The sequence below is a fragment of the Papio anubis genome, chromosome 5 (genome assembly GCF_008728515.1).
Source record: "Papio anubis isolate 15944 chromosome 5, Panubis1.0, whole genome shotgun sequence".
NCBI classification, from domain to species: domain Eukaryota; kingdom Metazoa; phylum Chordata; class Mammalia; order Primates; family Cercopithecidae; genus Papio; species Papio anubis.
The window spans coordinates 165,429,041-165,442,505 of NC_044980.1; the positions used below are offsets into that span (position 1 = coordinate 165,429,041).

General features: G+C 44.9%; 1 long non-coding RNA gene across 1 annotated transcript; it reads right to left on the bottom strand.

The window, feature by feature from the left end:
- Positions 1-4,199: 4,199 nt before the first annotated feature.
- LOC110743404 lies at positions 4,200-6,025 on the bottom strand. Its single transcript, XR_002522372.2, has 2 exons — positions 5,730-6,025; positions 4,200-5,347 (listed from the first exon to the last, which is right to left on the bottom strand). It is a non-coding gene; the product is annotated as an uncharacterized LOC110743404 (long non-coding RNA).
- Between the last annotated feature and the right edge of the window lie 7,440 nt (positions 6,026-13,465).

The following is a 13,465-nucleotide window of genomic DNA, read 5'->3' on the forward strand; positions in this document are numbered from 1 at the left end:
CTGCCCCATAGCTAATATTCTGCCATATGCCTTCACTCACTCACATGAGCCCTGCTGTGCACCAGGAACTTGGGTCAGGAGCCCCAAGGGAGGCAGAGGAAGAAGCAGCCACCATGATCCGGGGCAGAGGGAATTGGTGAGCCCAGGGATTGTGTCACCCTACAGGGCTAAGAAAAACATTGCCTGCCATCAGCTACATCTGAAAGGCTAATAGAAGTTATCCAGGTTCAGGGCTGTCTGGGCAGAGAGGAGTGAAAGGACATGTGGCCTTTGGGGAACCTGGACATAGCCAGGGGTGCACCACAACATGTAGGAGGTAAAGGGGCCCAGGCAGCCAAAGGGCCAGCAAAGAGATGAGGGTGGCCAAAAGGGCAAACTCGTGGAAGGTCTTCAGAGTGGGATTAAGCATTTAACTTATTCATTCAAGAATGAATTCAAGTTGTTGAGCCATATTTCTGCCCTAGGAAATATTCTAGACCTTAGAGACTTGACTACGAAGAAGGCAAGGCCCCCGCCCTCAGGGGAGTCTACCTGGTAGTGGGAGAGTTGAAGCCAGATTGCGCCTGCTCACAAGAACAGGTTGTTTTAGATTTTCAGGAATTTGGATAGCCATGTGACGTCACATTGGTAGCCTGAAATTGGCCACAGTGGGTATGTTTGCACCACAGAAACTGGCAGACGCTATGAGACAGCCTCCCCGCTACCCACAACCATCCTGCACCCAAAAGCTGATTGTTAAACATTTGCCAGGATACCACTAGGAGAGACAGACAATAAACAAGTAGGCAGATAGCAAATGTAGTAACAATAGATTGTACCTAAGGGAAAAACTCAGCAGGTCCTTATGGTACAGGGGGACTGATGGGATGGGGGTAACCAGGGAAGACTTCCAGGAAGCGAAGTCACCTGAGGCTAATATCTAGATCATGAGGAGTAAGGAATCAGACTTTTATTTTGTTGTTTGTTTGTTTGTTTTGTGTTTTTGTGTAGACACAGGGTCTCATTTTGTTGCCCAGGCTAGTATCAAACTCCTGGGCTCAAGCAATCCTCCCACCCCAGCCTCCCAAAGTGTTGGGATTACAAGCGTGAGCCACCATGTCCAGCTAGAAACAGGCTTTTGAAGAATTGGGACAGTGTTATAGACTGAATTGTTACCCCCTCAAAATTCATATGTGGAAGCCCTAACTCCCAGTACTTCAGCATGTGAATGTATTTGGAGATAAGGCCTTTAAAGAGGCAGTTAAGTTAGAACGAGTTGTTACAGTGGGCCCTAATCCAATGACTGGTGTCCTCACAAGAAGAGGAGATTAGGACAGACTCCAAGGATGCGTGAGCACAAAGAAAAGACTCTAAGAGGACACAGTGAGAAAATGGTTATCTGCAAGCCAAGGAGAGACCAAACCTACTGGCACCTTGATCTTGGACTTCCAGCCTCCAGAACTGTGAGGAATAAACTTTTGTTGTTTCACTATCACACACTATCCAGTGTATGGGATTTTGTTATGGCAACCTTAGAAAGCTAATAGAGACATATTCCAGGAAGATGGTACAGCAAGTGTCAGCAGCCTGGGGATATGGAAGGAGGCCAGTGCACCTGGAGCACTGTTGGGAAGAAGGGCCTTGATAAAGTACCTTTTCAAAAAAATTTTTTGTGGAGACAGGATCTTGCTAGGTTGCCCAGGCTTGACTCAAACTCCCAGGCTCAAGCAATCCTCTCACCTCAGCCTCCCAAGTAGCTGGAACTACAGCCACACACCACTGTGCCTGGCTAGAGTACCTGGTTTTCATTTAAGTGAGTTGGTGACCCATTTGGAGAGGTTTTATTTTTAAGTTCATTTGTGACCTGTTAAGATGACTTTTTTGTGATCTTTCTAATATTTTCATTAAGAACTTTGCATTGGTATTAATATATAATTGTACATATCTATGGGGTACACGTGATATTTCAATGCATGCAGACAACATGTAATGATTAAATCAGGGTAACTGGCATATCCATCATCTCAAACGGTTATTATTTCTTTGTACTGGGAATTTTCAAAATCCTCTCTTCTAGCTGCTTCAAAATAAATAATAAATTACTGTTAATTGTAGTCACCCTGCTGTGCCATAGAACATCAGAACTTATTTATTCTATCTAACCATCTGTACCCATTAACCTACCCCTCTTACCCGCTTCTCTTCCCGGCCTCTGGTAACCACTATTCTACTCTCCACCTCTATGGAATCAGCTTTATTAGCTCCGAGTTTTGAGTAAGAACACAGAATTTATCCTTCTGCGCCTGGCTTATTTCACTTAGCAGGATGTCCTTCATTTGGAGAGTTTTAAGCAGCAAGTAACAGTATAGAGCTTAACAATAATCATTTCTTCTTCTACCATATTACATGGGGGATCCAATGAGATGGTGAGCATTCCAACTGTTAACTGCTCTCAATATGATGAAATGTGAGAGAAATCGGGAGAATGGTAATAAGGGGGAACAATCCAACTTAGAACAAGAAGAGTCAGAGGTAGATGGTTTAATGATGGGAAGTTCTTCTTCCTCTGTAACAAGCCAAGAGGCAACACGCCTGCAGAAATCAGCTTCCAGATTCAATTCACTTCAACAAGTATCCAGTGAGCCACTCCTGAGGTGCCAGGCTTGTTCTAGGTTCTGGGAATAACCGAGACTGACAAACAGCAGACGGTCCGGGTGCAGTGGCTCACACCTGTAATCCCAGCACTTTGGGGGGCTGAGGCAGGAAGATTGCTTGAGCCCAGGAGTTCAAAACCAGCCTGGGCAATGTAACGAGACCCTGTCTCTAAACAAAATACAAAAATTAGGCAAGTGTGGTGGCATGCACCTATAGTCCCAGCTACTCAGGAGACTGAGGTAGGAGGATCACTTGAGCCTTGGAGGTTCAAGGATGCAAAGAGCTATGATTACAAATTAACCAGGTGTGGTGGCATGCACCTGTAGTCCCAGTTACTCAGGAGGTAGATCGCTTGAGCCTTGGAGGTTCAAGGATGCAAAGAGCTATGATTATGACACTGCACTCCAGCCTGGTTGACAGAGTGAAACCCTGACTAAAAAAAAAAAACAAACAAAAAAAACTCCTAAAAAACAAAGAACAAAACCAGCAGACAAAAATCTGTCTTGTGGAGCTGGCATTCTGGGGTGAGGGTAGGGGAGCTAGGAGACAGCAAACACGTAAGATGTAGGCTATGTCAGGTGAGTGTGGTGGGAAAATAAAGCAGGGGAGCATGGGGGAGGGCGCTTGGGTGGAGAGGGGTTGCCATTTTCAACATGACTGCCAGGGAAGACGTCAATGAGAACATAACACTGGAGTGAAGACCCCAAGATGATGCAGATGCTGCAGGGCCTGTGAGCACCTGTGATATGGGGACCGCTGGAGGGTTGTGAGCAGGAGAGAGACACAATCACTCTGAGTGTTTACCAAGAATAAACTCTCACAGGAAGACAAGGAGACCGGGTGGGAGGTTACTTCAAGAGTCCGACAAATGCCTTTTGAAAAGATTGAATGGTTGACTGCAGGCCTGTCTAGCCCAGAAGTCACATGTGGACAAAGAATCTCTTCAACCTTCAAGAATATGTTTCCTAACACATGCAGCCAACTTTGGAAGGGATATCGTAGATCATCACGGGCTGATGTAGCTGTCCAAGAGATAGCACTGAATTTAAAAATCAGGTTGCAGAACAGCTTAATCCACTTTGTGCATGAAAAGTGAGTAGGTGATAGATAATAATAGAAGATAGATAGATAGATAGATAGATAGATAGATAGATAGATAGATAGATAGATAGATAGATGATAGACAGATAATCAGTAGATGGTAGGGAGGAAGGGAGGGAGAGGGAGTGAGAGAGGAAGAAGGAAGGAAGGGAGAGAGGGAGGAAGGGAGGGAGAGAGGAAGGAAGGAAGGAAGGAAGAAAGGAAGGAAGGGGAAGGGAACAGAAGGAAGGAAGGAAGGAAGGAAGGAAGATAGGGAGGGAGGAGAAAGGAACAGAAGAAAGGAAGGAAGAGAAGAAGGAAGGGAAGGAAAGGAAGGAAAGGAAGGAAAGGAAGGAAGGAAGGAAGGCTCAATACCCACTTGGTACTAGCTCCTTCAGCTGCTCTCCTACTGAACTGAGGTCAATCCCACCAGACTCCATCTCCTTCTAAACCACAAATTCAACCTTATAGCATTGCCAAATGTGTGGATTTTAAAAAGTATTTTCTTTATTATGAAATATACATATAATGAGTATATATGTTCAGGTCCACCATATTGCCAGAATCCGATGTCTTGGTCACATAGATTTTACTGCTGGTTTCCTCTAGAGATGGAGGAGTGCGTTACACCACACAAGGCCCATCAGGGCTTCTGAAAACTCCACTTAAATGCCCCTTCTCTTTTCCCCAAGCTCCTCTCTCCACTGCATCCCTGGCGCCCCACCCTGAGCTGTCTGTCAAACGCCCCTCCCAGCTCCACCGCACTCTGGCCGGCTTGCTTCTCCCTGCTCTTCCTAACAGTTCCAAAGCTAAGAGACTGAGAAATGGGCAAAACAAACAGTGGGCTGAGGGCCAAACTGGATTGCTGTGGTCCTTCAGGACGTCCCTGGGAGCCTGCTCAGACTCACAAAAACCTCTTTACAGGGGTTACTTGTGGGGAAGGTCAGGGGCTTTAGCTGACCGTTTGCCACACTTTTGAACAATTTCTTCCTTGGAGGTATGTTGGTTTTAGAGAGACAGTAATCATACCCCCACCCAGGCCTGTCACTCTCAGTTTAGGACACAGGGAAACAGAACAAAAGGAGGTCCTCAAGCCCTGCCTACCCCTTCCCTTCCTGCCCCGATCCAGCCTCTGGGAAGCTGTGTGGACAGCCCAGCCTGAACTTGCCTTGCCCACACCCTCGCCCCCAAAGCTGCCCTTTGGTCATCCCTCAGCCCAAGGTCTACTCTTGTTTGGTCAGATGTGGAAAGAGGCCTAGGTAGGCCCTGGAAATAGATTTGGGGATATTTGAGCAGGGAATTATGTCCTGGGTGCCCAGAGCATGGGGTGTGGAAGGGCAGAACAGAGGGGAGGTTAATACTGTGTCCACCCGACGATAAGATTACCAGCATCTTTCTCCTTTCGCCTCTTCTGTATTCTGTATTTTCTATCGAGCAGAACCCTGATGATCTTTGTGTGGTCTCCAAATTGTGCGGCCACATTTGGAGGAATCAAGCTGACTACACAGTGAAGCACAGTGAAGGGGAGGCCTGAGGAACCACGAAAGCCTGTAACGCATTCTGGATTTTGTCACATCTTAGCCGGGTGCCCTGAGCAAGTCCCCTTGGCTGTCTTGAGCCTCAATCTCCTTCTCTGTAAAGCAGGAATAATAATAACCACTGTGAATAATGGCACAGAGATGTTTAAGATGTAGTTACTACTATTTTTTAAATGTCAGTTGATGCCAGGAATATTCTGCCAGCCCTCCAAGGGTGGTTTCAGCAGGCTTATTTCCTGGTCATAATCACTTCCTCCATCCCCGGCTTATGTCATGCTCAGCCCTGACCTCACCACCGGCCCGCCCTGCCCCTCCCATTGGCTGCGTCACCACTGCCTGCCCCCACGTTTAGCCCAGCCCCCAGCCCAGATCTCAGCCTTAGGTGAACAGTGTCAGCCCGCACACTTTCTATTTTACCTCCGGCTGCTCTTTTAACCTTTACCCTTTCCCTGCCCCCTTTCAGACCCTCTTACTCACCTCTGCAGATGACGTGTAAAAGAGCTCAAATCAATGTGTTACCTTTCCCGGGGTTATTTCCTTTTTAAACTGAGGTTTCGTCCCCTGGTGAGAAAGCCAAAGTACCACTGCAAAGAAAGTCAGCCTGGAAGCAAGAGACTTGGATTTAAATCTTGCATCTGTACTTTCTAGTTGTGGGGTCTCTGATGACTTACTTTAGCTCTCTGAACCTCAGGGTCCTCATCTATAAAATGGAAGAATGTCCAATGCTTTGGGAGGCTGAGGTGGGAGGATCGCTTGAGCCCAGGAGTCCAGGACCAGCCCGGGCAACGTAGCAAGATCCCATCTCTACAAAAAAAACCCCACAAATTAGCTGGGTATGTTGGTTCCCACCCATAGTCCCAGCTACTTGGGAGGCTTGGGCAGCAGGATTGCTTGAGCCCCAGGAGTTTGATGTTACAGTGAGCTATGTGATCACACCAGCCTGGGCAATGTAGCAAGATCCCATCTCTACAAACACACACACACACACACACACACACACACAAATTAGCTGGGTATGTGAGTTCCCACCGATAGTCCCAGCTGCTTGGGAGGCTTGGGCGGCAGGATTGCTTGAGCCCCAGGAGTTTGATGTTACAGTGAGCTATGTGATCACACCAGCCTGGGCAATGTAGCAAGATCCCATCTCTAAAAACACACACACACACACAAATTAGCTGGGTATGTTAGTTCCCATCTACAGTCCCAGCTGCTTGGGAGGCTGGGGCGGCAGGATTGCTTAAGCCCAGGAGTCCGATGTTACAGTGAGCTATGTGATCACACCACTGCACTCCAGCCTGAATGACAGAGCAAAACCCTGTCTCTTAAATAAACAAAAAAAAGAGCAAGAGAGAGAGAATGATCGATTTCTACTCAACAATTTTGTATATCGAACCACCAACATGTGTAAGACACAGAATAGGTATTTGGTAAGTGATAGGTATGTAACCACCCAATGGGTTCATCTTGCCTGCTGCCCAGGGGAATGGAACAGAGACAGAGTTTACACACGCAGAGCCTGCTGAACAGGAAACCGGAGTTTTATTATTGCGCACACCAGCCTCCCAGAAAATCTGGAGGCTAGGGTTTTTTAAAGACAGTTTAGGAGGCTGGGGTATGGGTGCTGCTGACTGGATGGGGATGCAATCATAGCGGTGAGGAAAATGGTCCTCGTGTACTGAGTCCACTTCTGGGTGGAGGCCTCAGGACTGGGTGAGTGGAGAGTCAGGGGTCCAGGTAGGGCCATCCAGTTGTCAGAAATGCAAAACTCTGAAAAGACATCTTAAAAGGCCAATCTTAGCTTCTACAATAGTGATGTTATTTACGGGAGTAATTGAGGGGAAGTTGCAAATCTTGTGACCTCTGGAATAATGGCTGGTAATCATTTAATGATGTCTACACCTTAGCAGAATTCAGACCCCTCTCATTCTCCTAAACTGGTGGCCTTTCATTAGTTTTACAAAAGTGGTTTAGTTTTTGGGAAGGGCTACCATCTTTTAAACCAAGCTTGTCCAACCCACAGCCCTCAGGCCACACGTGGCCCAGGACCGCTTTCAATACTGCTCAATACAAATTCGTAAACTTTCTTACAACATTGTGAGGGGTTTTTGTTTTTGTTTTTGTTTTTTTTTGCGTTTTTTTTTTTTTTTAAGTTCATCGGCTATTATTAGTGTTAATGTATTTTATATGTAGCCCAAGACAATTCTTCTTCTTCCAATGCGGCCCAGGGAAGCCAAAAGATTGGACACCTTTGATTTAAACTATAAACTAAATTTCTCCCAAAGTTAACTTGGGCCATACCCGGGAATGATCAAGAGCAGTTTGGAAATTAAAGGCAAGACGGAGTTGGTTAGGTCAGATCTCTTTTACTGTCATAATTTTCTCACCGTTATAATTTTTGCAAAGGTGGATTCAGGTGGAGGCCAGATTATACAGGGCCTAAACAAGCAGATTAATGAGTTTAGACTTCATCTTGAGGGCACTAGGGAGCCATGGAAGGCTCTAATCAGAGGGTGGCACCATTAGGTGGTATAGTTGAGATATGGGAAGGTTTGCTCAGGTGGCAAGATAGGGAGAGGTAGGAGGCAGGGAGACCAGGGAACAGCCATGAGACCTGAACTCGGGCAGTGGCTGGGGAAGAAGAAACAGATTCAAGGCCCAGCCTGGAGGTGGCATCCTCAAGGGAGGAGGTGTCCTCACACTCCACTCTGCTAGCAACTGGAGGGTCTGTAAGCCCTCAGGCCAACACTGACCACCTGTATTTAGCTCTGGCAAATGAGCGGAAGGAGGAATAGTGTGTGAGAGGGAGAGAAGGTGCAAAAGAAAACAGAAACCCTGATTTTTCTATCCCAATTTTTTGAACACTGATTTCAGCTAGAACAATCAATATATAGCAAAATAGAAGAAAAGGAAAAGTTTTTGTTGAGAAATGGTAATATATTGCTCACTTTCATTGAGCTCTTGCTGCGTGCCAGGCACCATACTAGGCGTTTGATCTATTATCTCATTTAACCATCACAGTTACCTCACGAGGGAGGTATCCCTGTTCTTTCCTTGTTAAAGATGAGAAACACAAGCATAGAGGGGTTAAAGATGTGGTCTAAGAGCAAGGATTGCAATTCAAGGTTGTCAGGCCCAAAACCCTAAATTATTTTATTATTTGATTTTTGTTTGGTTTTGTTTTCTTTTCTTTTTTGAGATGGGGTATCACTGTGTTGTCCAGGCTGGAGTGCAGTAGTGATATAATGGCTCACTGCAGACTCAACCTCCCAAGCTCAAGCAATCCTCCTGCCTCAGCCTCCTGAATAGCCGGGACCACAGGGGTGTACCACCACACCCAGCCAAGTTTTGATTTTTCTGTAGAGATGGGGTCTTCCTGTGTTGCCCAGGCTGATCTCAAACTCCTGGGCTGAAGCAATCCTCCCACTCAGACTCCCGAGGTGCTGGGATTACAGGCATAAGCCATTGAGCCCAGCCCCCAAACCTCAATTTGTTAGGGGAAAACTAAACACCTAGTGAGACTACAACAAAATGAGAACCAGAAATGTGGGTGTCCAGTAATCGCAGGTTAGTCACCATAAGGAAAAGAAAAGCACATTACAGGCAGTGTGACTATAAGCATATTTTTAGGAAACCTATACATGGATACAACATAATATTTACAAAAGCAACCACAAATATAAAGTCTCCAAGGTAAGTCATTATGGTGTTATGATCGGTATTGATTTTCATCCACAGTTCCTGGTTCGTAATCCCACAGCCCTAGTTACATTGTTTTATTACGATGTTGGGTGAGTTGGGTCTCAGGAAACAGCAACTCTCCTGCCCCCATTTCACTTACTTCAAGGAAGAACTCTAATCTTCCCCCATCTTTTTGTCTGTGGGTTGTAAGACCCTCCCCAGAAAGGGTCCTGCCCAATATCCTGGAGGAAGGAATGCTGACTGACATCATGAAGCTTCCATAAAAACCCAAGAGGACGAGGTTTGGAGAACTTTCAAGTAGCTGAACTTATGGAAGTTCCCAGAGGGTAGCATACCCAGGGAGGGCATGGAAACCCCACATCCTTTCCCCTATACCTCACCCTACACATCTCTTCTTCTTGGGTTGGGGGGGGATGGCCAGTCTTGGGAACTGACCCCTCACCCTGTGGTATCTGACACTATCTCCAGGCAGATAGTGTTGAAATTGAATTGGAGGACACCCAGCTATTGTCCATTGCTTAGTGTATGGGGAAAATACCACATATTTATTTGGTCACAGAAGTCTTCTGCTGTGTTGATGATTGTTGTGATGGTGTGAAAGCAGAAGAAAAACATGGTTTGACAAAGTTTTTCCCTGCACAGTTGTCAAGACCTCTTTAAGAAAATTGTAAATTGTATTAAGTGGCATTAAAGAAAACCTAAATATATGGAGATGCATACCATGTTCATGGACAGAAAGGCAAATATCTTCAAATTGTCCTAATGCTATTTCTTTTTTTTCGTCTTCTTCTTTTCTTTCTTTCTTTCTTTCTTTCTTTTTTTTTTTTTTTTTTTTGAGAGGGAGTCTCACTCTGTTACCCAGGCTGGAGTGCAGTGGTGTGATCTCGGCTTACTGCAACCTCCACCTCCCGGGTTCAAGAGATTCTTCTGCCTCAGTCTCCCAAGTAGCTGGGACTACACATGTGTCCCACCATGCCTGGCTAAGTTTTGTATTTTTAGTACAGACGGGGTTTTGCCATATTGGCTAGGCTGGTCTCAAACTCCTGACCTCATGATCTGCCTGCCTCAGCTTCCCAAAGTGCTGGGATTACAGATGTGAGCCACCGCACCCAGCATCCTAATGCCATTTCAACCAAAAGCCCCAAGCTGTTTTTAATATAATTTGACAAGCTGAAACTTCAATTTATATGAAGGAGCAAAGGACCAAGAAAGACTAAGACTTGCCCAAAGCAGAATTCTGGGCAGGTAATTGACCTCCAAATATTGAGATGTACTGTAAATAACCACAATTAAGACAGTATGAAAATGACATAGAGATTGACAAACAAATGATGGAACAGGATGAAGGACCTCAAAATGGATCCATACATGGATCCAGAATACCTGATTTCTGGTGGAGGATGCCCTGAAGACTAATGGGCGAAGAACAATTTATTTCATAAATAAAGCTGGGACAATTGGCTATCCAAATTGGAAAGACAATACCCCTTAACACATAAAAACTCAATTCTAGGTGGATCAAAGTCCTAAATGTGAAAATAAATCCCTAAAACTCTTAGAAGAAAATGTAGAATATTTTTATGATCTCAGGGTAGAGACAGATTTTTTAAGCAAAATACAGAAAATGCAACCACAAAGAAAAAGACTGACATTTTCTTGAAACAGTAAGCTTGTGATTAAAAAAAAAAAAACTGGCATATTTGATAAAATAATTTCTGTTCATTAAAAGACATCATAGGTCAAGCACAGTGGCTCATACCTGTAATCCCAGCACTTTGGGAGGCCTAGGTGGGAGGATTGCTTGTGGCCAAGAGTTCAAGACCAATCTAGGCAACATAGCAAGACCCTGTCTCTACAAAAAATACAAATTAGCTGTGTGTGGTGGCATGCACCCGTAGTCCCAGTTACTCAGGAGTCTGAGATGGGAGGATCTCTCCAGCCTGAGAAGTTGAGGCTGCGATGAGCCATGATTACATTACTGCACTCCAGCCTGGGTGACACAGCCAGACTATCTCTTTAAAAAATTTGTTTTTGGCTGGGCACAGTAGCTGACGCCTGTAATCCCAGCCTTTGGGAGGCTGAGGCAGGCAGATCACTTGAGGTCAGGAGTTTGAGAAAAGCCTGGCCAACATGGTGAAATCCCGTTTCTACTAAAAATACAAAAATTAGCTGGGCATGGTGGTGCGCGCCTGTAATCCCAGCTACTTGGGAGGCTGAGGCAGGAGAATCACTTGAACCCGGGAGGTGGAGGTTGCAGTGAACAGAGATCACACCATTGCACTCCAGCCTGGGCAACAAGAGCGAAATTCCGTCTCAAAAAAAAATTGTTTTAGATAATAATTTAAAATACATCATAGTACATGAAATGATAAGCCATAAATTTAGAGAAGATATTTTAATATATAATGAATAAATGATTAGTATCCAAAATAAAGTCTTACCAATTCATAAAACTAAGATAATCTCATAGAAAAATAGGCAAAAGACTTAAACAGATATTTTACAACAGGAAACAAATGTGAGAAAGGAGCTTATGACCAGATGCTCAATTTCATTATCAGTCATGGAAATACAAAATAAAACCACAATGAAATATCATTCTATACCCACCAAACTGGTAAAAACTGAAAGTCTGACAATCATAAATGTTAGGATGTGGAGCAACTGTGATGACCAACTACTCTTGATAACACTGTGCGTTGGTGCTGCCACTTTAGAAATAGAACACTCACATCTTATGACCCAGCAATTCCAATTCTAATTACATAACTAGAAAAACTCTTGTACGTGTGCATCAGGGTATATATACAAGAATGGTCATAGCTGTTGTTTATTTAAAAATTCTGGAAACAGCTGGGCGTGGTGGCTCACACCTGTAATCCCAGCACTTTGGGAGGCTGAGGCGGGCAGATCACTTGAGGTCAGGAGTTTGAGAAAAGCCTGGCCAACATGGTGAAATCCCGTTTCTACTAAAAATACAAAAATTAGCTAGGCATGGTGGTGCGCGCCTGTAGTTCCACCTACTTGGGAGGCTGAGGCAGGAGAATCACTTAAACCTGGGAGGCGAAAGTTGCAGTGAGCCAAGATTGTGCCACTGCACTCCAGCCCGGGTGACAGAGTGAGACTTCGTCTCAAAAAAATAAATAAAATTCTGGGACCATTTTACACACATTAGGATGGCTATGATTAAAAAATATATATTTTTTTAATAAAAATACCGGAAAATGACAGGTGTTGGTGAGCATGCGGGGAAATTAGAACGCTTGTGCACTACTGGTGGGAATGTAGCATGTGCAGAGACTGTGGAAAACACACGGTGAATCCTCAAGTTAAACATAGAATTACCATATGATCCAGCAATTCCACTTCTGAGAATACACCCAAAATAACTGAAAGCAGGGATCTGGTGTGGTGGCTCACGCCTGTAGTCCCAGAACTTTGGGAGGCCGAGTGTCTCAAGTGTTCGTGTGAAGAGACCACCAAACAGGCTTTGTGTGAGCAATAAAGCTTTTTAATCACCTGGGTGCGGGCGGCTGGGTCCAAAAAGAGAGTCAGCAACGGGTGGTGGGATTATCATTAGTTTTTACAGGTTTTGGGATAGGCGGTGGAGTTAGGAGAAACGTTTTGCAGGCAGGGAGTGGATCTCACAAAGTACATTCTCAAGGGTGGGGAGAATTACAAAGAACCTTCTTAAGGGTGTGGGGATTACAAAGAACCTTCTTAAGGGTGGAGGAGATTACAAAGAACCTTCTTAAGGGTGGGGGAGAAACAAATCACAATGGTGGAATGTCATCAGTTAAGGCTGTTTTCACTTCTTTTGTGGATCTTCAGTTACTTCGGGCCATCTGGATGTACACGTGCAGGTCACAAGGGGATATGATGGCTTAGCTTGGGCTCAGAGGCCTGACACTGAGGCAGGTGGCTCACTTGAGGCCGGTAGTTCGAGACCAGCCTGGCCTGAACACGGTGAAACCCTATCTCTACTAAAAATACAAAAATTAGCCGGGTGTGGTGGTATGCACCTGTAATCCCAGCTACTTGGGAGACTGAGGCAAGAGAATCGCTTGAACCTGAGAGGTGGAGGTTGCAGTGAGCCGAGACTGCGTCACTGCACTCCAGCCTGAGTGACGGAGCAAGACTGTTTAAAAAAAAAAAAAAGAAGAATTGAAAGCAGGGACTCAAACAGATATTTTATGCTGATGTTCATAGCAGCATTCTTCACAATAGCTAAAAAAGGTGGAAGCAACCCAAATGTCCATCAATGGATAAATAAATAAACAAAACATAGTATATACATACAACAGAATATCTTTCAGCCTCAAAAGGGAAGGAAATTCTGACATATGCAACAACATGAATGAACCTTGCGGACATTACGCTAAGTGAAATAAGCTAGACTCACAAAAAGATAAATACTGTATCATTCCACTTATATGAGGTTCCTAAAGTCGTCAAATTCATAGAGACAGAAAGTAGAATGCTGCTTGCCAAAGGTTGCAGGGAGAGAGGAATGG